Source organism: Phyllostomus hastatus, unplaced genomic scaffold (assembly GCF_019186645.2).
Source record: "Phyllostomus hastatus isolate PE091 unplaced genomic scaffold, TTU_PhHast_1.1 phas_scaffold_585, whole genome shotgun sequence".
NCBI lineage: Eukaryota > Metazoa > Chordata > Mammalia > Chiroptera > Phyllostomidae > Phyllostomus > Phyllostomus hastatus.
In genome coordinates this window covers 11,042,005-11,069,512 of record NW_025334037.1, presented here as the reverse complement: position 1 = coordinate 11,069,512, position 27,508 = coordinate 11,042,005, and the positions used below count along the sequence as shown (strand labels likewise).

The 27,508-nt window shown below is 40.7% G+C and overlaps 1 protein-coding gene and 1 long non-coding RNA gene across 3 annotated transcripts in view; one reads left to right on the top strand and one right to left on the bottom strand.

The window, feature by feature from the left end:
* The window catches only part of NELL1 (neural EGFL like 1), a 727,165-nt gene that overhangs the window by 50,977 nt on the left and 648,680 nt on the right, over positions 1–27,508 (bottom strand). The gene's annotated exons all lie outside the window — the stretch shown is intronic.
* The window catches only part of LOC123810013, a 126,053-nt gene that overhangs the window by 90,192 nt on the left and 8,353 nt on the right, over positions 1–27,508 (top strand). The window contains exon 2 of the long non-coding RNA XR_006784168.1: positions 18,338–18,407. This is a non-coding gene — a long non-coding RNA (uncharacterized LOC123810013). The remainder of the gene's footprint in view (positions 1–18,337; positions 18,408–27,508) is intronic.

Genomic DNA, 27,508 nt, shown 5'->3' with positions numbered 1-27,508 from the left:
AGTTTTGTTATTGAGTGCATATGCCTTTTCTCTGGTTCAATAATTCCAAAATAGTTATTTCAGATATTATTTGATATTCTTTGGTCATATTCATGAACAAATAAGTTTGGGGAACTCTGGATTAAATAGTGTTAAAATGATTTTTTTGTAGTGCAGTCTCAGAGACTTATCACATTTATATGCCCAGAAGAGCTCAGAGAGGAGACTAACAATATGCACTGTCTCCCACATATATTTGACTGGGGAGTACTGGTGTTCTGGGGAGCATAGCTTGGGGGTACTGTTCTAATTCTTCTAACCGCTGATTTACTCGAGGACTTGATTTCCGGCAGTCAGAGATCCTCATTCTTCAGCCACTCCTGATGAAAGACAGTGCCCTGGGCTTCATTCGCTCTAGGATCTGGCCTTTTAGGATCAGCCAATCCCTGAATCATGCCTAGATTCTCCAGCCCAAAGGCCTGTCACTGAGCTGAAGCAGATGACACCTTTGCAGAAAAATGAGCTGTCAATCGTGACACCAAGGTCAGCTCATTCTCTCCATGTAATTATTTCTTGGAAGATGGCCATTGCTGGCTGGGAATCAGCCCCTCACTCTCCTGGAAATACTGAACCTTGGCAGTCTTATATAAATAGAAATCTAATTAATATAGGGATAGAACACATAATGATTAAAACCCTCTTTGGAGTCTTTTCCAACAGCTCCCTGATATAGGCATTTGCTCAAGGCAATCAGCTCCCATTGGTTCTATCACCTGGGCAAGTTGTGCATGGAGCTGCCCATGTAGTTTGAAACCTGTCACTCTCATCTCATGGCCTTCCAGCCAAGTAGAGAGAGAAAAGGAGTCTCTTTACTCTGGGCAATTCCAGCTTTAGCTTTGCCTTTTTCTGCCAACTGCCATCTTCTTCCTTTATGGCTTATATGACTGGGTCCACATAGTCCTTGGACATACAGCCTCCTTTAGGTCTCTAAAAGCCGTCAGGATCCAGTGCTCCTATGGTGCCTTCTGCTATTGCAGTCGGGCTGTGTGTCCATTTATTGTAAATCCCCAGAAAATGAATTTGCGACAACTACGTTGTCATTTTTTAAATTTTACAGCAGTATGGTTCTGTGGGACATGCCTTGAACCACTAAAAATGTCAATCACTGGAATAGAGAAGTGACTGGAGGCTACGTTTCAGAGAAGGAGGGCTGACCCTGGGTGATAGGTCAGCTCCGTATGTTCTGAGTACGGGTTACCCAGGGGCACACACATAACTAGAAGGCTGAGTTTCACAGGTAACTTCTCAATGTGCAGCTGAAAGAACTCTCTGCAGTGCAGCAGCAACAAATTGTTGCTCAGGCATTTATTTCCAAAGCTCCTAGAAAGACTGCCATGATCCCCATAGACCCTGCCACTTCTGGACTACCGATACTATCTAGGAACAACCATCTAGCTACAGTGCTACAGTTAGTGTTGTGGGAAACCAGGAAATGCAAAAGCAAAAGCTTCTCACTAAATAAAATAATTGTATGTCCCAACTGGCTGGAGATGGGCTGGTTTACATCTGTTGCCCCTTTCATTCTCAAAACCACCCCTGTTTGGAGGATAAATTATTTGAACATGTTACAAATAATTCCTCCAGTCTTCAATTTCATGGGCAATTTCTAGGAAGAGGAGTGGTGGTGAATGAGGTGCAAATATTTTTTCAATTCACAGATAGTTTTATTACCAAAACGAGAGGATAAGAAAGAGCAGTAAAAGCTTCCGTGATCCAGCAGGCCCGAAGTTACCTGCATAGAGCTCTCACGGGGAGTAAAGACAGTCGGACAGGTATCCATCTACGACTGCCCCAGGGACCAGGAACCCCTGGCTTACATTGAAAAAGAGAAAAGCACTGGAGATATCACATCTCTGGGAGCTGCATTACCAGGGGCTTGCTGGGAATAACCAGAGCTCATCACACACTGTTACCTGGTAACAAGGCTACACATTTCTGTTCTGGGTGCAGGAATTACACCTGAAGCCAAAAATGTCATTTTCAATGCAACCAGACTACTTGAGAGGTGCTTCCAAAACTGGCTGCTTCTTCTGCACAGTCACAGCAGTGTTAAAGGCAACCGCCATAGACCCAAATCCGGAACACACTTGGAGGCTCTTTGGTGACATTTTGGAGGCTTTAAACATTATAAATGGGCTGTGGCTGCCTTTGTCCACAGAGATCTGCTTCTCCCAGTCAGCACTTGCCACGGGCAAACAAATGAGACGATGCTCTGGAAACGGGGTCTTGATCAGTTCACTGTGGATCTGACTCTGTCTTGCAAGGATTTCTGATAAACCACAGTGAGCCTGTCTGCATCACACAGGTTGTCACACATCCCAAAGGAAACAAACAAAAATAATCATTTTTCCCTTTACAATGACTCCTAGGATTGTGTTTAAATTTCAGTTTAATCAAGCACAGCCCTGAAAAGGGGGCAGAGGAAACAAGAGACGCCAGAGGGTCGAGAGTGGAGCCCATGGTATTCATCTCTGTGGCCTCCGTGCCAAGTGCTGGCGATGTAATAACTCACATCCCAGCCCAGTCCACACAGCTAACAAATGGTGACACCAGGTTCAGAGCTAGCTAGAATCCATATTTGTCACTAGTTTATCATGCCATCTTCTTGATAAATCAAGAACAGAAGTTTTATGCAACGATAATATTTATTCAGTACTTTAGATATGTGTTGAGCTGGAAATATGTGCCACGGATGAATTGTGTGCTGTGGTGGCTGGAAAAACACAGCACTGCTGAACCCCAGGAGCTCACGATCCCGGGGAGGACGTACACACTCATCCTTCAGATCCCACCAGCGTCACCTTCTCCTGCTCCTCCAGCTGCACAGTCCCCCACCCCTAGGGGCTCCCCCACAAGCACACTTCCATTCAAGCACACATCTTATTCTATATCACAGCCATTTCCCTTTTGTGTCCATCACTCAAGAGCAAATTTCTCAAAAACAGAGACCTCTTAGGTTTACATTTCTTATGACAGTATCAAGAAATACGAAGGTGCCCTCCAAACGCTTGTGGGAATGAACGAATGAAAAAATTAATGATAATGGACTAAATGAAAGGAACAATGAAAAAGAGCTATAATAGAGATCTGAAGGACCACAACATTTCCTGCTGTTTGCAAATCACAAGGATGCCGAGTCAACTCACAAAACTAAATGTAATGGGGTTAGTTTAATCTTTACATGTTATTTGCCTTTAAAAGACACCATGTAGTTTCTATTTAATACTTTGTTTCCATGTCTAATCTTTAGAGAGTTTTAAGGTGGCACAATAGACAACAAAAAGACACAGTTATAATGGCCTTCAGTGAAGGATCTTAGCTATATCTTGAGTTTTTTATGAACAATGAAAAAGATGACAATCCAAGGTTTCCTTCCAAGGATGTGCCCTAAGCAACACATCTAATCCTATTTGGAATGTGCAGTGAATTTGCTACCGAAAGCCATTTGCACACAAATCCTTTGATTCTAGTAAAATTCTTAGTCTCTTGAATCAGATAAATGTCTTCCTTCATCTGATAACCTCCGTCTCAGATTTGCTGCTTGAAAATTTACAAAAGCAGTCAAGTTTTTCTTAAAGCGTATTTCCAAGGAGATAGTTTTGTATTTTATATTAATTGGTTGACGTTCAGAGTCAAGTACGGGCTTAACTTGCACTTGGATTCCATCTTTTCTCAGCATTTGTATAGTGAATAGGATGAGTCATAAGAAAAACTTTTGAGACTTTCATTCATTCAACAAAAGCTTAATAAAGCACACATGTGATGCAGAGATGAAAAGGAAAGCTTCCTGTGCTTCACACACTTAGAGTCTATTATCACACTGAAATGTAAGAAAATAACTGTGGTTAAGAACTTGGGCTTTGGAGACAACCGTGCTTCAGATTCCTGCTTGCCACCACACTAATATATTGTTCAGATATTTCCAAGTCTTTGTTTTCTCATCTGTAGATTGAAACAAATAAAAATGAACTTGACTGGACTGATGAACAGAAAAGACTCAAGAAAAATCTATGTTTCATCTGTCATATAGGATATTACCTTTGGACTCTATATTGCCACTTACAACCAGAAAAGAGGGGGAAAATCTAATTTTAACTTGTAATCAGGAAACTGGTTGGGACTGCCGATGACTTCTGCATCTTTAAAGATACTCATTTGTATTTTGAGATAATTGTAATTTTGTAAAGCACTCAGGAATAGAATCTATGAATCTATAGTATATACCCCATTAAAATATGGATTCTCTCCTCCCCAAAACTGCCATATAAATTTAAGTGCAATCAGTAACTTAAAGGCTCATGAACATAAACCTAATTATTGTATAATATTTGCAGAATGCCAGGACTGTATTCAACAGGGCATGCATGCATCAGAATGTTTGAGGGAAACTAAAAGGACCAGTAAATGAAGCAGAGATTCCGTGGTAGAAAGAGGCCAACATTCCCATCACCTCTTCCCTGGTTCTCAGGGATGTGTCCACAGCACTCGCACACCTCCTTTGCATACAGTTGAGGCCATTGGAATAAGCTAGAAATAAGGCAAGTCTAACATGGCTTTCAAAAACCTCTGGTATGAACCTCCATGGCATAGCCACCTGCCCATGGGGCAGTGGGAAGGGTATAGGGTACAAGGAAACCTTGGAAGCGCCCTGTGAAAAAGGGCAGTGTCTTTGTCTGCCTGGCTTCTGGCATGAAGAGCAGAACCTTCCACAAGCCAGAAACTGTCATGGACTATTTATATGAACCAGAGAGCCATTTCTATCTCACTGAGCCATTGCCAGTGTGGAGTGTCTTCCAGCTACATTCAGCATTTTCTGTTTTGAGATACCCCTTTTCACAGTGAGGGAAAAGACTGTGCTCTGGTCAGAACTCATGCAGACACAATCTCTGCAAACAAAAGCAAGCCAACAAGCACCAGCCACTGATTACATAGGCAGCTAAAGGAGTAGGAGAAGTTCTCTGCTTCAAGTCAAGTCAAGATAAAAACATGCAAACAAGACAAAGCTTTGTTGTCAGGTCTCTGTTACTTTCTAGCTGTGTGATTCTGAGCAAGTGATTTTATCTTTCTGTAGCTTCAGTTTCCTTGGCTCTTAAATGAGGAAGATAGTACCCAGCTCATAATGTTGTTTTAAAGATTGAATAAGATCAATGTAAAGCCATTCTACAAAGCCTGACGGGCAACCATTAGGCCTACAAAGATGAACATTCTCTAATTTTTAATCCCCACGCAGCCACAGAGAAACTGTGTCCATGCCAAAACAGTGCACATGTCGAAGTCTTAATTTTCCACACACACACAACGAAAGGATCGTGCTGTAGCATCCTTCCATCCTCTTCCAGCTTGAACACCCTGGTGACGGGAGGTCTGGGCTCTGGACTTACGCCTTCAGCTGCTACTAACCAGCTGAATGGCTGCTGTAAGGTTTAAGTGACCTCTTTGTACCTCATTTTCTTCTCTAGCCAACCGTAATTTTTAAACAAACGTATGTTCTGTCTGTCTCACAGACGAAACTCTGCCAAGGTATGAACAAGCGCTGGAAGTTAATTAACTGCTACACAAAATATATGGTGGTATCATTATTACTGTTTCTTCCTTGTAAGTCCTGACTAGCCACTCACGGGTCCGTTCAACTGAAAGGTGCCCGTTAGGAATAATGGTGTCAGTGGCCCTGGGTCTGTGGCTGTCTTCCTCGTGCGCATCTTCTTCTGTACTGACTCGGCACAAAAGAATTGGTCTCTTTCTGGTTTTACACTTTCTAATGTCATCTCCAAAGTTTTTCTTTTTGTCTGTCCATTCTCTAAACAAACCATCCGCGAATCCTTCCGTAAAGAACTGATTTATTTGCACTTCAACCCTCCTCTCTAGCCTGGAGGCTCTCGATAAACATCTCTAAACTGACAGCTAATACAAGTTCATATACAAACTTTCACTGCCTAAGGATTAGCTACTCTCAGAGGTATCTGCCTTTCAAACTCATTCTGTCCCAAGTATCACAGAACACACCGAGTTGGCAAAGGTTGATTTACAGTTGTGAGTATGTGAAACACAGAGTTTATTCTTGTATTATTAATGATTCCATTATTATCCATATGAACAACTGTAAACCTACTTTTGCCCCACCCTGTATTTATATCAGAAAAAAATAGGTTTAAAACTACCAAAGATAAAAAAAGACATTTCATAAAGTATCAATTCATCAGGAAGCTACAACTATCTTAAATAGTGAAAGGTTTTTTTTTTTAAGATTTTATTTATTAGAGAGGGAAGGGAGGGAGAAAGAGAGAGAGAGAAACATCAATGTGCAGTTGCTGGGAGCCATGGCCTACAACCCAGGCACGTGCCCTGACTGGGAATCGAACCTGCAACACTTTGGTTCGCAGCCCGAGCTCAGTCTACTGAGCTATGCCAGCCAGGGCTCTAAATAGTGAAAGTTTTTAATAAAGCTTCAAAATACATAAAACAAAACTGAAGAACTCAAGGGAGAACACAAGAATCCAGCGACTCTAATATCCTCACCTCAGTAATTGATGGAGTAAGTAGACAGAAAAAAGCCAGTAATATAGAAGACGTGAACAACACTTAACATTACACCCAGTCACTGCAGCATACATATTTTTTTGCAAGTGCGCATGGTATTTTGAACAAGATATGACAAATAAAATCATCTACGTGTCTGTGTTCTCTGACCACACAGAATTAAATTAGAAATAGGGTGACACTAAGATATCTAGAAAAGGTACAAATATCTGGAGAGTACATCATTTCCAAAAGCCTGTGTATTTAAACAAGATCACAAGGAAAATAGAAAATATCTTGGACTAAACGATAATAAAAATACAGGATGTAAAGTCAGTGGGTACCAACCAAAGTGATGCCTCGAAACAGATATGTGGCCATAATGCTTACATTTGAATAAAGGAGTTTAAAACCAAAGATCTAACTTTCCTCTGTAGGAAACTATTAAACGATAGTCTGATAGACTTCTACAGAATATCTGGTCCTGCCCAAAAGACTGGGGTAGATAAGGTAGGGTCAGTGACTACATGGGAATGTTTCAAAGACTCTATTAAACTAGAAGGGCTACTTCTTATCATAACCTGAGACGGAATAGCCAAATGCAAGTTTTCAATACTAAGAATCAGAGGGAACACAAAAAATATGATCCTGCACATCAAAACCAAAGGAAGAGTCAAGAACAAAGGTTGGGGTAATTGTGAAATACAGATCCAGGAAAATGGGGAGAAGGTAAGCGTGGTGGAAAGCCCAGAATGAGTTCCTGAATAAATAAGTGGGTGCTGATGCACCCTTGATGTTGGGCCATCAGTTGCAAGTTACACTTGAACTTTGCTTCACAGCCCTCCCTCTCTAAACATAAACAGATTGGCTCACATAATCGAAAAGTCCAGGGACTCTGCAGTTCGGGACACAGGTAATCAAACAGTCTCATCAGGACTTGGACGCCCCTGCTCTCCACTCTGCTCTTCATCATAAGCAGAAGCCTCTCCATTTAGTGGCCCCCTGCTGTTCTAGGCCAGCTTCACTCCAAATCCATCAAAAAGAGAGATTCTTAACAAAAGTATTGATAAGAATATCTAAGATTTGAGCCTCACTGGTCTGAATTTTGGTCCCTTGCTGAGTCAGGAAGTAACGGCTGTGGCCATGCCTGGATGATCAGTCCATTCCTGGAGCTGGAAGTAAAATCAGCTCCATTTGGGGACTATAAGGGGACCCAGGGTAATGAAAAAGATTAAATTAAAAAATAAAGTATCTTGAGGTGAAAATTGAGAAGGGGTGGTTCCCTAAGAAAAACTGGGAAGCCATGACTAGAACGGGTGGCATATTTGGGGAGGTAAACCTGACAGATTCCCACTCGCCCCCTTTTTATGTTGCAGCACACTGTGAGGGGGATATGCTGGCTCCCGGCACCATGCGCTTTGGGCTGCAGTAATGTTTCCTTCGGATGCTTCTCAGTCCTTCACATCTCTCTTCTCCTCTTAGCGTCAGGCCAGAGTTCTTGATACATGCATCCCTTGTTGCCAAGAAGGTAAATAGACATATCAACGTCAGTCTGAGAACTAAGTATAAAAGATTCTTATTTGAGGCTTCGGAAAAGATGGCAGAATAAACTTCACACTATTAAGGGTCACATGATGTGTTCTGGGACTCCTTTGGAAGGAGAATTCATTTCACCATTGGTGTTGCCATCACCATCATCACCATTTACCATTTTTGAGACCTTGTTTTGTAATGATGGTAATTACTCCAAATATGTTTTTAAACTCTTCCGCCAACTTACATATAACATAAATCTTACATATAAGATTTTCCCAGCCCCCTAGTCTGCCCATCATCCACCTGTTTCATGCAGATGTAGTAGTACCTGCCTTTCCTCTGTTGAACCCTAAGAGGTATATTTCTCAGACTCTTTTGCCAACTGGCTTTCAGCCAGGTGTGGCAGGCTGGAGGCACTGGTGAGACTTAGGAGGAAGAGGTAGAGAAGCAGGACATTTCTTTCCACAGCCTCTCCCTTTGATGGCACCTCTGACGGTGGCCAAGCCTCTGCAGCCCATGCAGTGGCATGGCTGTGGCTCCCTGCAGTGCTGACCTCCAGGGTGCTCCCGCTTCCCCCAGCTGCTCAGTAAACTCTCCTAGCACCTCTGCAAACAATTTTCCCTCTTAAATTATCCCCACTGAATTACTGTAGAGGCTTTTGTTTTCCTGTTAGATTGTGACTGACATATCACCTTCCATTCCTTTCTGGGAGAACATGACTTGTTTTCATAAAGAGTAGTGATTCATTAAAAAAAGAAGAAAAAAGTAGGAGCATATCCCAGCCCCAGGGGTTCAATCACTCTTGATCTAAGTCAGTAGTTCTCAAAGAGTGGTCACCTAACTAGCAGCATTAACACCAGCAGGAAATAAAATAGAAATGAAAATTATCAGCTTCTACCCTGACATATAGAATCAGAAATTCTGGAGGTGGGCCCCAGCAATTAGTATTTTAGCAAGCTTGTCAAAGTCATCCAGAGGACCACACTTTGAGGACCAAAGGCCTGCAATAACCATGTCATCCCTGTCCTTCTTCCCAGTGACTCATCTAGACCTGGGTATGAGGTCCAAGTTCTGGCTAATGAGAAATAAGGGGGAGTTTGTGGGGAAAGAAAGTGGGAGTGGGCTTGATTTCAAGATGAAATGACAGAATTCCTGATATGGTCATTCTATTAGCAAGCTGGACGGAGGAATTGATGGCTGAAAGGGCAGCCTACTTGGTACCATGGGGGGGAAATCCAATAAAATCACAGACACACCAAACTGGCCTTCTGATATCACTGAGTTGCTGAACCAACCCTGTAAATACTATGGCCAGGATTTTTTTTTATCTTGAGATATAATTAAGGGTCTTATGATTAAGTCACTATTACTTGAGTCTCCTGTTACTTGCAAGCAGAAGCAATTCTAACCAGTAGTATATTCTTATTCCTATTTTTCAGATAAGAAAACCAAGCCCAAAAGACAACAACTAATTTCCATCAGGCAATATATCTAACTCATGATACAGTATGATTCAAACGTGTTTTTCTCTGATTCCAAAGGCTTCAGTAGGTTATTCTAGATTTCAATAGGTCACATCGTCCCTCTCTACAAACTTGATCCCCTATGACCTGATGTGCTCAGGATACTAATATGGCCATGTGTTACTTTTCCCCTTATGCCATTATATCAAATCCTGAGTATCTTTATGGACTTAAAAATCCTTGATTAAGACAATAGAGGACCTGTCTCAAACAACACTGTATTTTCCTACTTAAAGGGAAGAATGCAAATTTCTTTTTAACTTATTCTTGCAAGATGTTAAACCTATCCCTTTAAGGACAGGTCCACTTTTTACTTTGAGTGTTCCTATAGCCTGCATTATTCATAGTGGAGGTATTTATGCAGACATGATAAATAAGATAGTTTACCTTCAAACAAAACAAAGAGGCTTCAGCCCCCAGTGAGAAGTGGAGAATTAAAGTAAGTCCTTTAGAAAGCTTTACCATATTTTTGTCACCATTTGATTACACCTAGAAAAAAATTATTTCATATTGTGTAATGGTAGACATTATAATGGCAACCATCCAAATGAAAAAGGTATTTTGGAAAAAAATAAAAGCTTTTATTTGTCAGATTCACCAAGTTCTGTGATTTGTGTTTTTGAAAGGGAGAAAATTGCCTTTTATTTTCTCTCTTCTGTGAGTTGGGAAAAAAAATCAAAAGAGAGAATTCAAGTGCACTCTCAGACAGAAGGATCTAGGTTTAAGAGTCCCCAGGAGCACTTAGGCTGGTTTGCCTGGTTGTAGCTCCACAGCATCTGGATGCATCAGGTTTGAAAATGCCCTTTGCAGGAGTGATGCTGCTCACAAGGGGTCCAGAGACAGATCTAGCTCCTGGAGTCAACCTCAGAATCTTGGAAACCTGGAAAGCTCACAGCCAGGGCCAAGTTACAAGAGGAAACAAAGAATACAGATCATTTCTCTGAATAAACAACCACTCAAATTGAGAAACACTTAGGTATCTGGAGAAGACAGACTACTAAGAGTTTAAGTTTCATGGGATGAGAATCACTCAGAAATGAATTAGAGGATGATATTGTTGCCTAAGGTTATGTGCCCTATGTCCTTTTTCAGTGCCTTTCAGTTATGTGATTTAGCCATTATAATATTGGTGATAACTAAAAATGTCTGAATTCTACATGATTAGAGATCATTGAGCCCTGGTTGGTGTGGATCAGTGGATTGAGTACCAGCCGGCAAACCAAAGGGTCACTGGTTCAATTCCTAGTCAATGCACATTCCTGAGTTGTAGGCCATCCCCAGTAAGGGGCATGCAAGAGGCAATCACATATTGATGTTTGTCTCCTTCTCTTTCTCCTTCCCTTCCTCCCTCTCTAAAAATAAATAAATAAAACATTTTAAAAAATAGAAATCATTGAATGATAGAGGGTCAGAAGAATGGAATTTTTATATGCTACCATATTCAAGGTTACACACTCCAAGGATTAGAAGTTCTAAGGAGGCAATATAAGTGGATGCTATAGTCCAGGCCCAAGCAAACTAGATGGAGAACATGCCTTGTCCATGAGAGCTAGTACTTAGTACAGCAAATGTACCCATGCCATGCCATGTAGGAATCCCAGCAAAGAACACTCCTTCACACAGCTGAATGTTCACTGGCTAAGTCTGGCTATAAGGTTGATAGTATTATTATTACTATTATTATTATAAACACCAGTTAGGCCAACATTGGGCAGGACACACAAAACATGTTTTTACTAAACTTGAGCTCTCAGTTTGCAAACTTTGAATCCAATTACCATCCTTTTACACATGGGAAAGTTGAGGCTTATTGAGAGAGGTGATTAACCTAAGGCCTCCTAGCTGGTTGGACAGATACCTAATAACTTACATCATGAATCAGTTCAATGACTATTAAGAGTAGTGATGCTAAGCAGCTAGACATCCTTGAAAGACACAAGCACAGAAATTTATCACCTAACATGTGCCCAGACAGAAATTTTTCTAAATACTGAAATATTTTTTAAAAAGAAGAAAAAGAAAAGAAAGAAAGAAAAAAAAGCCCTTACTGGTATGGCTCATTGGACTGAATGTCAACCTGTGAACCAAAGGGTCACCAGGTTCAATTCCCAGTCAGGGCTCATGCCTGAGTTGCCAGCCAGGTCCCTGGTTGGGGGTGTGTGAGAGGCAACCACACATTGATGTTTCCCTCCCTCTTTTTCTCCCTCCCTTTCCCTTGCTCTAAAAATAAATAAATAAATCTTTTTTTAAAAAAAAAGAAAAAGGAACATTAAGTGCCCAGGCACTAGGGTTTAGTCTCCATGGCAGCCCTGAGAAGTAGGGCTTACTACCCCCATTTTACAGATAAGAACACCAAGAGACTATGTCACTCTCCCAAGGCCACAGGATAGCACCTGATAGAGCTTGGATCTAAGTGCATGGCTACTAACGTCAAAGATTCTGTTTCTCCTACTATGCAGTGTTGTCCCTCCGTGGCACCTTCTGAGAAATCAAGTAAGCACACACAGCCTCTTCCTTTGAGGACCTCCCAGTCTGTTGAGGGAGACAGACTTAGAAAACAACATCTCTCTCGGGGGAAGCTCTACCCTGAGAAGCTTCAGAATTTTGGGGGGACATACCCAGAGCCAGGTCTGCAGGAAGCTACTCCCTCAGCTCAGTAAGCTTCACTTGCTCCTCTCTCTGCAACCTGCAGTGAACCCAAGTGGAGGTGCCAACCTATTCCCTGCAATCTACAGAGAATGTTCTGGCTTCAAAATCAAACTCAGACCAGGCAGCTCCTAAGAAAGCCTTTTGGAGCCCTGGCTGGTGTAGCTCAGTGGACTGAGCACTGTCCTGTGAACCAAAGGGTCACGAGTTCGATTTCCAGTCATGGCACATGCCTAGGTTATGGGCCAGGTTCCCAGTGGGGGGCGCAAGGGAGTCAACCACACAGTGATGTTTCTCTCCCTCTCTTTCTCCCTCCCTTCCCCTCTGTCTAAAAATAAATAAATAAATAAATAACATCTTAAAAAAAATAAAGGAAGTCTTTTTGATGTGAAATGCTGTGGACTTGGCAATGAGAAAGCTCCCTTAGGCAGGTGCAGTGTGGCTTCATGTGTAACATGCTATCATATTGTACCTCATCTTGTTTGATCCTCACACTCCCACAGTGAGTCGGGCACTTCAGGGTTCAGATTCCCCCTTCAAACATGACGAACTGAGGCTCAGAGAGAAACTGCTCAAGGTGGAGAACAGCCCTGCTGAGAAGTTCTGGCTCCTGGCTCAATGTTCTCTGCAGCCTTATATGCTAACTATTCAGGTGTTTGGAGATAGAAAGGAAAGCATATTAGAGGCAGGCAACAAATGGGAAGATTCCCCCAGAGAGAATTAGTTAACATGCTGCCATGCAATTTGATTGCTGTTGGTGATATTTCTGTAGTTTTCATCTTCATCTCCTGAGATTTCCCATTTGCAGTGTTTTTCTGTTTCAGTAACTTTCCATAAGCTGCTTGCATCTGTCCCCTCCCATCCTTTCCCCAGACTGCACCAAAGACTGAGCTTTTCAGAAAGAAGTACAAACACAACAGCCATAGAAGACCCCTGATTATTTATATTGAGGACTACTGAATGTCAGTACTGTAAAAACAATGCAAATGTCTAAAACCAAACAGGAAAGAAGAATGAGTAAATAATTTAAGTATTCACTCATGATTGCCAAAGAAAAGTCACCCTTCAGAGAATTTCCCTGTTTTTTATTGCTGTTGTTTAATTACCCTCAGTCCTACCCCATCTTCAAGCTACAGGAAAACTTTCTTCTAAGAAGGATTGTATCATCCGTCACCATCACCACAACCATCTGCATCACCTTCATCTCCTAACTCCTGGCTTCACAAGAATGCCATTGGCAAAGGACCAAACACATTAAAAACTGCTCCTGAGCAGAACAGGAAGCTGCACAAAGAAGAGTCCCCCGATTCCTAAAGTGGGGCGTTCTGCCACAAAGACCACAACTGCACTGCCATCTGTGCCAGATCTATTGTGTGGCCTTAGGACAGGCGACTCCAACAGCATCCCTGGGAACAGAAGCAGCCCACACATATTGCATGGTTTTGCCTGGCACAGAGACAGTTTTAACAACCAATTCAGGTGCCAACAGTAAGAATTGGAAGTTGCAGAGACAAATTTTGGATTCTTGACATCTCTGAAAAAAAAAAAGCTGATGTAGCAGCCCTGGACCCATGTGGCCACATGGCAGCAACTGGTAGGAGATGAGCAGTGGCTGTGCCTTTAAAGGGGGCAGAGGCTCTCCACTGTGGAGCAGCCCACTCGGGGCTCACTTCACTCACACTTGACAGGTGTGGACATCTGAATTGATGACACCTGCCAGAGAGGCTGCCCTCATGCTGACTACGGCAACAAAATTTCTAAACTTTTTATATGGTGCACATCTGATATTATAAATATTCTTAGTAGACAACCCTATGCAAGCATTTTGATATACTAAATATAAACAAATGTCAACTAATTTCATAAGGTGAATATTTTAATTAATGTAAATTAGCAATGTTAATTATCTATTAGTTTCACAAAAATGCTTGCTCTTTCTAAAGTACTATTTTTCACATGTGCAGAATAAGGAAATATGTGTAGCTGATTCTGAAGACCTTGCAGAGCAATCCTATACCTCTTTATATACTAACCATATAATGTTGCCAGGTCAATTATTTGCAATTAAATAATGTACAATTAAAAACTAGTAAAGTCTTATACCTTGTTTTTGGTAAGATAATAACCAATGTAGATAGAAATTTGAATGTTTCAATACTGAGTGCCAGGCCCAGTCTTGGGACACACACCTGGCACCACAGGAGGGGTGCATGTCCCATCGCCACCCCTGCTCACCAGGGATGGTGAAACCAGGGCAGCTCACACTCTCACCCAGAAGCAAGCTCAAACTTGGGCTCTGCCCCTTCCTTGTCACAGAGCCAGGTGTTATGTGCATTAGTCCGTGGGACTAAATGGGGGACATGACAGCTGTTACTTATCATTGTGATATTTAAATGAGATCATGCCTGCAAAGTGGTTGCTGATCTCAGATTTCAGAGCCCATGTTCCATAGCAGGTAACTTTTACCTTTTAAAATCTTATTATTTCACTCTGTTTTAGCTTATTTAATGACATGATTATCTCTGACGGACTAGAGTCTTAGGCATCTCTTTATGAAAGTCTAACACTTGTTTTCCCTCCTTTTCATATCCTCCACAATCTGTTTAATATATATAGAAAAAGATGCCTTTCTATCAAAGGAATAATAAATAACTGAATCATCATAATCTTGCAACAGTATTTTTTCAGATATCTAGCCAGCAATGCTCTGCAACCCCCACCCCGCAACACACACACACACACATTCACTAAGGAATGGCTTCTTTGCAAAAGAAAAAGATCAACCTCACGTAATTTTTGGAAAAAAAGATCATACCCTTTTAATTAATAAATGTGAACCATCTGCATTTGGCTTCTCTTCCTGTTACTCAAGTATTATTTCACAGCCATCAGCTTTTCCTGTGGTGTTGGCTACAACTCACTGAGTAAACTGGTGATGGCAGGAAGAGGATGACAAGTCAGAATCTAACTAACCAGCTGGGATAGACTGACTGGTGTCAGCAAATGCCCTTTCAGTGGCAGCTTCACTGGGGTTGCCTGGGGTCCCAGACTGTAGCTGAGTGTGTCCTCACTGCTTGAGAATAAATGTGGTGTCCAGTCACCTTGAATGATTGCTTCAATTAGGCAAATAGATGCCACCCCACTTTCTTCCTCCAGCATGACCAGCTATAGTTTTCATTTACAACCCACTAACCATCTACTGAGCATTAGCTCTGTACCAGCAATGTGCTCAGGAGTTCAAGTCAGTGGGTCTGGGGAGGTCGAATGTAAATGGGCTTTGCTGGTTTATGTCTGTTGCAAATATTTATTTTCATGCTCATGTGACTTATATTTACAGATGATTTGGGGTTGAATTCATACATCTCTCCTTTCCTCACTGTGTGGTTTTGGATTCTTTGTCTTCATCTTGAAAATAAAGATAATAACTCTTGCTTTAAGATTTTTGTGTCTATTCACTGAAACGTCACCATTTGTAGTAGGTGAGTAAACACATTGGTTTCCTTTCATCCTACCCCTTTGTTACCAGGGTTACAGAGTGGCATACAACCTGCTCCTGCCTTTCAGGTGTTCATATTCCTTGAAGGAGACAAGAACATATGTAATAAAAATATAAGACAACAATATCATATATTTATAAATCAAATGCAGTAAGTACCAAAGCTACAATGTCATTCTCTCTAGCAGTAACATCTTGAGAAGACATATACCCTGATAACATGAATTCAAATATAATGGGATTTCTGAGTGGAAATTAGCTGTCTTTCTCTGCTTAGCCCTCATTCTCAAGTAGAGGTGAAATCAAGAGCTTATCTTTTGGGGAGATAGAAGGAAAAGAGAAAACAAGGCCAGCAGTAAACAGGAGGTGGCCCTGTTTCAGGAAGGAGAATGGGTCCCATGTGCCCAATATTCTTGTAGCTCCATTTTATGGGATCATTTCAACCAAGTGGGTACCAGCTCACAGGACATTTCTGGAAGAGCTGTGAGTTCCAGCCTACCAGAGGCCTAGAAGCATCCTCAGTGTCATACTAAGGGCTGAGGACAATCACCACCAGGGGGCACCAAATAGCAGCAAGGCTTGGATAAACGCAGATCCTGGAGCTGGCTCACCTGGATAGGCTCATTCCGGCCATTTCTTCAACTTTGTTCATTAGTACCCTTGCATTTCACACAATAAAGTACTTTAGGCTCACTTCCTCTAGTGAATGGATTTTCACTGTATTTGGATTTTAATAAGCTGCAAACTCTATTATATTTCCCTGTAAGATCTGGACCTTCCTTATCTCCTCACTCATCCCATACCAATCTTCCCTTACCTCGCAACACTCTGGATGCTATGGTTTTTTTCAAATTCATCATCTACCCCACAGTTTACACTAGCTGTTTCCTCCTCCTATGTTCTTAATTCACACAACTGGCTCCTCTATTATTAGGTCTCAGCTCAAAGGCCACTATCTCAAACAATCCTTCCCTGACCCCCATTTTGAAGTACCTTCACCTCTCTACTGGTTCCCTTGTCCATCATCCTGTTTCTGTTCTTCATGGCATCTGATGTGACCTGGTGTATACATTTGTATATTGTCTCCTTTCCTCCACTGGAATACAAGCCCATGAGGGCAGGGACGTTTTTGTCTGGCTTACCACCATGTCCCCACAGCACTCCAGACAGTTGCTGTGAGTATGGCAAGCCCATGGAAGGCTTCTTTGGGTTTCTGTATGGGCCCTACAGGGGCAAGCAGAGTAAGCCACATAGTAATTCTTGGCTTACTTAATTTAAATAGGGAAGCTGCAGGAAACTAGGCTGGTTTGGAGGAAGGAAGAGATTATTCCAGTGAGTACATTTGCTGAAATGTATAGGAGATAACATCTTAATAGTGACAGTAATAACAACAACAAGCCAACGCTGAGTGCCTACTCTGCCACGTGCTCTTCTAAGTACTTCACAGGTACTAGCTCATTTAATCCTCTCAACAACCTGATGGTGTATGAGGCCTGTCCAGAAGGTATCCAGCCATGCAATGTGAAAAATAGAGATGCTTATTGAAGAAGACACAAGAACATCATACACAGGATAAATGATGCCTCAGTCTCCTTCAAAGTAGGCACCTTGGGATCTCACATAGTTCTCCCAATCACAGTCAGCTGTCCCAATGTGTGTTCCTGAATCTCATCCACAGTCTGAAATCTCTTCCCTTTCAAAGGTAATTTTAGTTTTGGGAAAAGCCAGAAGTCACAGGGCGCCAAATATTTGCTGTAGGGGGACTGAGTCACCTGAGTGATTTGATGTTTTGCCAAAAAACTCTGCATGAGATGTGATATATGAGCAGGCACATTGTCGTGATGAAGCTGCCAATCACCAGTTGCCCACAGCTGTGGCCTTCTGAATCATTTGGTTTGTGCAGAAGAATGTTCAAGCTTCACACTAAATTTGATGAAGATTTGTACTCTACTCACTCAGTCATTTTGAATGTGACAGCCACACACTACATATGCTCACTCAACAGCATCTACCACCCCCACTGACTAGTACGGTGAAGTTCTCATTGTTCACACATGCTCATCCCAGGCCAACCTCCTTGGCCACCAGATTATATTGATGTTGTGCAAACCATTCTTGTTATATTAACAATGGTTGGGCTTTTTCCAGACAAACCTCAGATACTATTATTATCCCTATTTTACAGGTGAGGACACAGGAACTCAGAGAAGTTATGTCACTTGTCCAAGATCACAGAGAAAATAGAGATGTGATACACACCATGACAATCTGTTTCCACTCTCTTCACTAAAACCACTATTTAAAAGCAAATCATGAAAACAGCAAGCACCTATAAAAGTTCTTCTTACCAGAAAGGGAAAGAATAGCCAAGGAGGTCTTAGCTAGGTGTGATAGGAACAAGAGTCTAGTCCACACAGAAGCAGGTCACATAATAAAGAGAGAGACCACAGGCAGGTGGTCAAAGGACAGTAAATCAAGGGCAAGAGGGGCTGGGGGATGATTAGGAAACTCCTGAGAGGGCTCACGAGGTCAGTTTGGAAAAAAAAAAAGAACTGTTCACAACCCAGGTTTATCTTTTCAGGTGCCAGGAAGTCATACCATCATTCAGACACATTGTGCCAGGCTGGATTATGACATCTTGACAGATTTGGGTAAGAACAAATGCCTTGCAATTTGTCCTCTCAAGTTATAGCTATATTTAGCCCTCAGCATATGCCGTTATTTTATACTTTCTACATATACCAACCAGAGAATGTAAAAAGGGAAAGACTGATACCAAGAAAAAAAAAAGACTAGATTGAACTTTCCTTCACATTTCTACAACAATTCAATTACAGGGCAGAAATGGGAACTTACCCAGTTCTGCTTTAAGAAAATGCTTTACAAATTCCATAGAGCATATCTAAATTGCATTTGGCTTTTGTGTTCCACTCTGGCATGGTTATTTATGGTGTTTATTGAATACAGCCACTATTCTCTGCCTCTCTGCACATTTATAAATACAGCTTCTAAAAGGCATCCATTAAGGCTTATGATCTATAATTGCAAACAAGATGTGATCAGTCATGCATTCCCCAACATTACAGAATCATGTAAAGTCATCCTGGCTTGCTCCTGCAGGGCTGGAGAAGTCTTATCATTCAACACAAGTGCCCGAGATGTTAATTAGACCTCAGTCCCTGGACTTTTCAATGAGACTTCCAGTTCCTGGGTTATCACTACGTACATGCATCACTGACTCTCCTGATAGATCAAGGAACGAGGATTAATGATATCTCTGTAGTAGTAATCCTCAGCAGTTTTGGGATTAATTTTAATCACCATGAAGGCTCAGATAATACTAATAGTCTCTATTGCTCACCTGTCATTTTTATGAAATGGGAAAGTAATTTTAAAAATCATAAAAGATAATACAATAAATGTATCAATATCCACCACTGAGTTAAAAAGATAAATTACTACTAATACAGTTGATAGCTCCACTGTCTGACTGCCTGGTCACATTTTCCTAGATTTAACCAGCATTCCAATCACAGTTTTATCATTCCCCCATGTTCATCATGTGTGAATCACTGCACAATGTAGGGCATTCTTCTGCAATTTAAAAATGACATAAATGGCATCGGGCCACACACATATTTTTGTAACTTGCTTTTTTCAATCGACATTTACTCACACTGACAGGCATAACCCTAATTTGTTCATATTCCATGCTACGATCCTCTCCTTGATAAGAAGTTAGTTCTCAGGCTCTCACATCATAGTCAGTGAAGCTATGAGCACTCCTGCTGGTGTGTTCTGGTGCACCTAAGCGAGCATCTTTATGTAAGTGCGACTGTTAAGACAGAGAGTGCTTATAAAGTTATATAAATATATGCTCCAGCTAAAAGTGTATAATTTTTCCTGTTGTTTCACTTATTCCTCAACACTGGGAATATCAGAAGTTTTGTCACCACAGTGGCTGTGAAATAGTATCTCTCTGTTCTATTTAGATTCCCCTGATTACTAGTGAAGTGCAACATCTTTTCATATGTGTATTGATTTTTCTTGCTTCTGTAAATTATCTGTTTATAGTTTTGTCCATGTTGTTTGCCTTGTTTGTATAGATTTTTAGAATTATTTAAATAATACCTCTGTTGGTTTGTATCTACTGCAAATATAATACCTGGTCTCCGGGCACCTAGCTTATATTTTTGCTTATTTGACATGGTGGTTTCATTCAAAAACTGAAGTTAATTTCTGCTCATATGAAATGGCTTTCAATCCTTTACTCCATTGTGTTTTTTAAGGGGTAGTTTCTATTGATTTGCCGTTACATTAGAGGCTTGATACAGGTTTCAGTACAGAGCCCATATTTCACTTGCTAAGATTTTCTTTCTGTAGCACAGTGAATAAATTTTATTGAAAGCTTTTTCTATTTGAAATGATTCAATATACCTCTCTCCTTGTATCATTTAATGTAATGAATCATATCGGTATGTTAGGTACTGTTAAACCGATCTGGAATTTGTAAGATAAAAGCAACCTGTTAATGATATTTTTAAAACACTATCTTTTTTAAGTTGTTTTCCTTACATCTGTTCTAAAAAGAATTTTTTATGTGATATTGAACTGTGATTTTCCTTTATTAAGTTGATTAATACATATATACTATGTATATTAAGTAAAATTGCAAAGTAGTTCCCCTTTTTGTGATCTCAAGTATTTTGTAAACACCAGTCCTGTAAGTTTCCTGAATGTTCAATCAGCTTTGCTGTATAATATCTGTGCTCCGGCTCTGATATCTATGGGAGTGGTGGGGCGAGTAGTGACACCTATGTGCAGAGTGGGGAGAGTAGAGATTTGTTACTGAAACATTTTTATGTTTCCACTTCACTCAGTTTTGGTAAATTGCGTTATTCTAATAATATTTGTATTTTATCAAAGTTTCCAAATTTTACCATAAAACATTTTTATTTTAAGGAATAAGTTGTATCTGCACGTAAGTCTCCCCTTTCACTTCTAATAATAACTGTTTGTGCCTTGTCTCTTCTCCCTGATTAGGGCTCGAGGCTTTGTTTGTATAATGGATCTTTTCTAAGAAATAACTTTAGCTTTTCATTACCTTCCATTTTTCATTTCTTACTTTCCTTATTTTTGCTAGCTTTTTCCCCCTTTGATTTACTCTTCATTTTAGTCTGTTTTTTTATTTTGCTAACTTGTTGGGAACCGCCCTGCCTGGTCTCAGGAAGCTGTAATCCCCTATGACTTAGGCTGAGTGAGAGACCTCCCGACCAAAAGCCACTAAGGAGACAAAACTTATTTCCCTGGCATGAATGCTGCCTGTTCTAATGCCTGGCTTCCCTTTTGCATGATCGGCAGTCAAGAGAATGAATCTAAGACAGACGCGATCATGTGAGAATGCTCTAAGGGAAGAGACTCGGGGCTGTGGATATGAAGGGGTGATTGACATCAACCCTTGACCCCTCAGCTTTGTCAAAGCCTGAGTCCTTGTAATAAATCCAAGTCTCCTGGCTGCCTTTGTCTTCTCTGTTAACTCAGGCCTGCAGGGGCGGCCCAGACCAGAAATGGCAGACCCCCCGGGGTAATCAGGCCTGGGACATACAATATGAAAGATCCTGTGAGATCTGTTTGCTGGAGGATGTTATTAACTTGGAATTTAAAGGCACAAGCAGGAAACCTTTGGAACCTGTAGTCCTTTCATATGTTAAAAACCCCAAACTTTGGCCAGAATCACAGCAGGAGTTCTGTCTGCACCTTTGTGAGTCACCTACTTCTTTTGATCTTTTCTGCCAGACTGTGAATCTACAAACTAAGTCTGTTTTCTCAATAAAAATCTGCTTGGGAATGGAGTTGAGGTGCCCTCCCCACTAGAGAGAGGGTGACCATTCCGTTTTTACTTCCCCACAGAAACTGCTTGTCTCTGTGTATGTCTTTCTCGTGTTTCAACGAGCCATCCAGTGTTCAGAGCTCACTGCAGGCAGGTGAGCACGTGTCACTAACTTCATAAATTGTATACTTCCTCATTAATTTTAGCCTTTCTTCTATTCTCACAAAAGATCTGAAGTACCTTAAAAAACCATTTAAGCTGCATTCAACAAATTTAATCCTCTACTTTAATGCCTGAAATATCTATGGGGTTCCAACAGTTCTATTTTCTGAAACCCCTGAATATGTTATTCTGCTTATTATTTTTCTGACTCCCTTTCATATCATTTAGAGATATTGAATGGAAGATTGTGTTCAATGCAGCTATGTCTGTGGGAACCTTGTAAACCTGATTCGGGGTGAGTTCCTCCAGAAAGGATGAGCCTTTGATTCTGCCAGATGTCCCAAGAAGATAAAAATTAAAATAAAAAAACTTTAATTTTTCAGATTCAGGTTCTCCTCACTCACAAAAGTAATATAAATCCAAACTTTTTTCCTGGAATATATTTTTATATATGAAGAGAAGTTATTCAATGAAGAACAAAACTGTTATAATGTTATAAAATGTTATAAAGATACATTTTGATCAGGATGTCCCAGGCATTGTGACTCAATGGGAAGAAATAGAGGTCCTGAGTCTGAATCCTGACTTTGCTTCTTCCGAAATATGACCTTGAACAAGTCTTTTAGACTTGTGAGAGTGTGATTCTCATTCTTTGTGTCTAAAGTATGGGGAAAACGTTACATGAATACAGTGAAGATTACATACACATAGTAGAAGCCCACCTAACAGAGTGCCTAGAAAATAATTCCCCCATTTTATTGTCTGCCTGGCCATAATCCTAAAACCACGGCATCTATTCAACAAATACTCATTGACTTCCTCCATGCTGGGTAGTGAAGGCTAGGGTCACATGGTAAGAAACATTAGAGAGGATAAAACATCTATCTCTAGGGCTTGGGATTTTAATGGACTCAGGTTGATAGATATTTTAAGATAATCACTATTTTGCATGCTTTGAATATATTATCCTCTTTAATCCCTCCATCAACTGCATAAAGTGTTTGCCCCATTCCCGATGAAGAAGCAGAAGTCCCAAATCACACAGCGAGAACACATCCAAGCTGCAGTAAAGCCCAGACAATTTTACTCCAGATTCTACTTCAACAGTCTTAAATAGTGGCTCCTACTGAGAGTATAAGTCATTCTACCATATTATTTTCTTAAGTGGCTTAGGACCAGTTCGGCCAGAAAATCCTAACCCTGTCATCCCAACCACGACTGAGCACCATGACCTGGGCCGAGTGTGGACCTGTGAATTGCTGGGGGCGCCGAGGCATTGCTTTGCTGAACAACAGCTGCACTGTGGCTCCACAGTCCAGCATCACTGGTATCCGGCTGCTTCCTGTTCCGAGAACGTTAGAATAAACTCGTCAATTAGCAGATGGCAGCCGAATGGGCAACTCTGTAAAGTATAATGATCCAACCCACGTTGGGTGCTGACCTTTCTTTAAAAAAATCATTATTTTAAGACAGCACATTGCATTTACAGAATGTGTTTTTAACACATGCATCAGCATAATTTTTTTAAAATTAGTTTTCAACCTGTCTTGTCATATTAGGGTATTTGTATTATGAGACTCCGGCATGCCGGTGGACCTGAACTAACCAGACAGTTTTGAGATTTTGATGTATGCGCCTGGGGGAAAACTCAGAATTCCAATCATCATTCAGTAGTCAATCACTTACTAAAATGAGAAAGAACAAAGCACAAATGAGTAAGAAGATATACAGAGGAGAGACCTGCCCCACACCTGAGATTTCATAGTCTAGTGGAGAAGAAATAGACAAATAATTATACATATTCTCAGTGTCAAAGTTGAAGGGATGATGCTAGTTGTTTTAAAAGAGAAGAAGGGGGGCTAGTGGTGGGGTTAGAGATAAGAATTAGAGAAAGTTCACAGATGAGATATCTAAGCAGGGCATTAAAAGGCAGATAGAATTTCAACTGATAGAGATAAAAGAGCATTGCAAGGCCCAGGAAATACCATATATAAAAAAACCTGGATGTAGGATACCATGCAGGGTGTTCGGGAAACATCAAGGTGTTCTTGTGGCTGGACCCCAGGGCTAATGGAGGAGTGAGGTGAGGAAGAGCTGCATTTATGAGGTGCAATGGCATTCCTCTGTGAAAGGCCTAGACTTAAATCCTACTTGAACTTAGTCACCATCACATCAACGGGGAAATCAGCCAAAGGCTTTTCAGCAGGAACACGTCATGATCACACTTCTGTTTTGGAAAGCTCACTTTGGAGACATGGGTTAGCAAAGACTGGAGGAAGATTGGAAACAGGAAGATTCATAAACAGGAAAATCATTTAGGGGTCTCAGAACAGGGGCACTCTTACAAGGGGATGGTCCAAAAGCCAGCATGTCAAGGAGGTTTACCTCACTCCTTAAGAAAACTTATGGATAATTTTAATAAAAACTCTTTATTATGAAAAATGTTCTTAACTCTGAAGCTCACCATACTGAAATAATCAAAGCAAGAGGTACCAAGCACGAGAGCCACGGAGTCTGCAGAGAGAGTGAATGAAAGGTGGAATCTGTGGTGCCTGGTGCCAGCCTGGGGATGAAATGAAAGTGAGAAGCTGAGATGACTCTGAAAGTTCTGCTATGAGCTTGTGAGTGGGTAAGATTAAAATGGATAAAAACTCACTGAAATTAAAATTAGAGTAGTATATATCCTCTCTAGAAGCCAAAGGAAGAGCAGAAAAATGATCAAACTCACAAGACTAGAAAAAAGGTAGAAATAAAGAGAGTAAGAAATTTTGAAAATCAAGTTTCCCAAAGCCCAAGAGAGGTACATTCATAAGCACCATGTTAATAAAGAATTTTAAAGGGCTCTGCAAGTTCATTCAATTATGCACAGAAACTGGAGTCAGAAGGTGGAAGAAGCTATGTAAGTAGAAGAAAGTACTAAACAGGCCTTGTGATCAAAAGACATGAGCTCCAACTCCTGCCCCCCATTTACTCACCTCTCTGAGCTTCTGTCCCTCTATCCAAGAATACGATCTAATAATCCCAGCGTAGAGCTCAAGTGAGGGTCAAGTGAGAGAGTGCATGTGAATGTACTTGCAGACTACAAAGCCCTCAACAAACATGAGCTATTATTATGATGGTGTTATCACAAGGAATGTTAAAGGCAGTTGAGAAAAAGCATCTTAGTTTTCCAGTTATTTTGTCAAAATATTTAGTGGACACGCATGTGCCAGTCTGTTGCTCTAAGCCCTGGAGGACAAATGTGGTGTCTGTTCTCAGAAAGCTCTCATGGAACCAGCATGCTTACAATGAGAGAAAAAACTCAGAAGTTATTCACTAATTCAGTGGGGCTTTGGCAAGAGAAGGATTCAGCTGACTACTTCCTGGACCCAGCACTAGGCAGGGGACACAAGCCATGTCTTCCAGTGATGTCATAGTGTTTGTTATATTAAAGTTGGGATCCAAGAAAAAATTGGAGGTGAGGAAGGTTCAAAGAGCAATTGCTGGTTGTCAGAAAATAGGAAAATAAGAGCCTAGTGTCACAGACATAAAAGAAAATCCAAAACTTGGTAAGTAAAGAGTAAATGAAGACTCAGAGAAACTGAGGCATTTGACTTAGACATTATTTGCAGGGTCTGCCTTGCTGAGAATAGCTTTGACAGGGCTGGATTTACACTCAGCTACTCAAGTTGAGAAACAATGTAAATGTTATCTGCCACCCAAGGGCCCCTAAGAAAGGAGCTGGGCACAGAAAGGCACTGATGCCAGTCTCATCATGCACGCACCATGGTCTGCCTGGCCAGACCTCTCCTCAAATTCCCCAGACAGCTGTGGAGCTGTCCTCGGGCTGCAAATGTCAGCCTTGGTGCTAAAGCAGCTGGCTCCCTGTGCTGTCCAATAGAAATACAAAGAACATTAGCCATGCATAAAATTCCCAATTTTCTAGAAGCCACATGAAAAAAGTAAAATAAAATGAGTTCTATTAATTTCAACAATATACTTTAACATAAATATCTAAAATATTATCATCTTAACATGTACTCAATATAAACCATTTATTAATGAGATCCTGAGAAAGATGATAAGAAGTCAACAGTCACACTACAAAACTGACAATATCTTAACATGATACAATGGTTAATGTGAAGTGTAGTCTTACTGCAACAAAGTTAAGCCAAAAAAAAGCATTTTTCTTTGCTTCAGTTTAAAAATTTTAATTAAAAATTGAATTAATTAAAAGAAACAATTAGTAGTTCATTTGCACTAGCCATATATCAAATGGTCAACTAGTGGTTACCATTTTGGACAGCACAGGTGGAGAGTTTAGAAAGAGTATTAAGCACTTCAAGGAAATTTAAAGATCATCAAATTGAGTCTCTTGTTTATGTATGTTTATGATGAGGGAAGAAAGAAACTGTCAAGTACTGTATTCTGTACTGGCACATGTAACATATATCATTGTACTTTAAGTAACACTAGGGCCCTGGATGGTGTGGTTCAGTGGATTGAGTGCCAGCCTGCAAACCAAAGGGTCACTGGTTCAATTCCCAGTCCGGGCACATGCCTGTGTTGCTGGCCAGGTCCCCAGTAGGGGGTGTACAAGCGGCAACCAAACATTGGTATTTCTCTCCCTCTCTTTCCTCCTCCCCTTCCCTCTCTAAAAATAAATAAATAAAATCTTTAAAAAATACTAGGAAAATTATTAACAATTCACAGATGAGAAAATTCAGGCTAATATCAATAGGAGGGTTTACCCAAGACACATAGTAACAGCCTGACACAATAGGACTCAAATCTAGAATTCCTGATTCCTCCTGTTACTGAGAAACACACTTCTTTATTTGATTTTGGTCTCAATATTGGTATATTCAAGTCTCTTGATCCTACATCTATATCTTGACTGGTATGTGGTTTATATGGGGAGTTTCAATGTAATCTCTGAAAAAAAATGGTGTGAATCTGAGCCTCTATTCATACTCATTCCTGTTTCTTTCAATTCCCCACTTATCATTCAAGATATGCTGTACGTTCTCTCTTCAAGAACAAAACACAGAGAATGAATTATTCTATACACGTATAATGTGTATATTCTATACACATTATAAATAGCAGCCAGCTTTCCAAGGACCTGCTCGAGGAGGAAAACCATGAACATTTGCTATGTCTGTTTTATTCCTTCCTGCGTAGTAACAATGTGGGTGCATAAGCAGAAAGGGCCACTGTTATTTATCTGCCTGCCAAAAAATCACTAAAGCTCAAAACTATCTGAAAGGCAAGAAGCCATAATGAAGACTGTGAAAAACAAGATACTAGCAGGTAGCAGATATATATTTTGACATAGCTTCTTTTAAAATCACATTGAAAACGATTCTGATGAATCAGGCTGCAGAAATCCCAGGAGTGTGTAACTTCCCCAGGGCCATTTGGTAAATGTTGATGAAAACAGAGCTGCCTGAGTCAGGCAGAGAAAGTCCCAAACAATCAGGGTGGGGATAGATGCAATAACCAGCTTTTAAAGAAAACCTGCACCTCCTGTGGTACTTTGCAATCATAAGATTATGGGTTTTGCAGCCAAAAGCTTTCACTTGAATCCTACCACTTTCTTGTCATGTAGCATCTCTATTCCTCAGTTTTCCCATTTTATCAAGAGTTGGAAAGTCAATAGTAGTCCCTCACTAAAGACTTGTTAATTATTTATCCAGGGTAGCATCTTCCTACCCTATACTGATGATAACTGTTATTCACTTCTCCATGCTTTGTGAATTTTCATCTCACCATCCT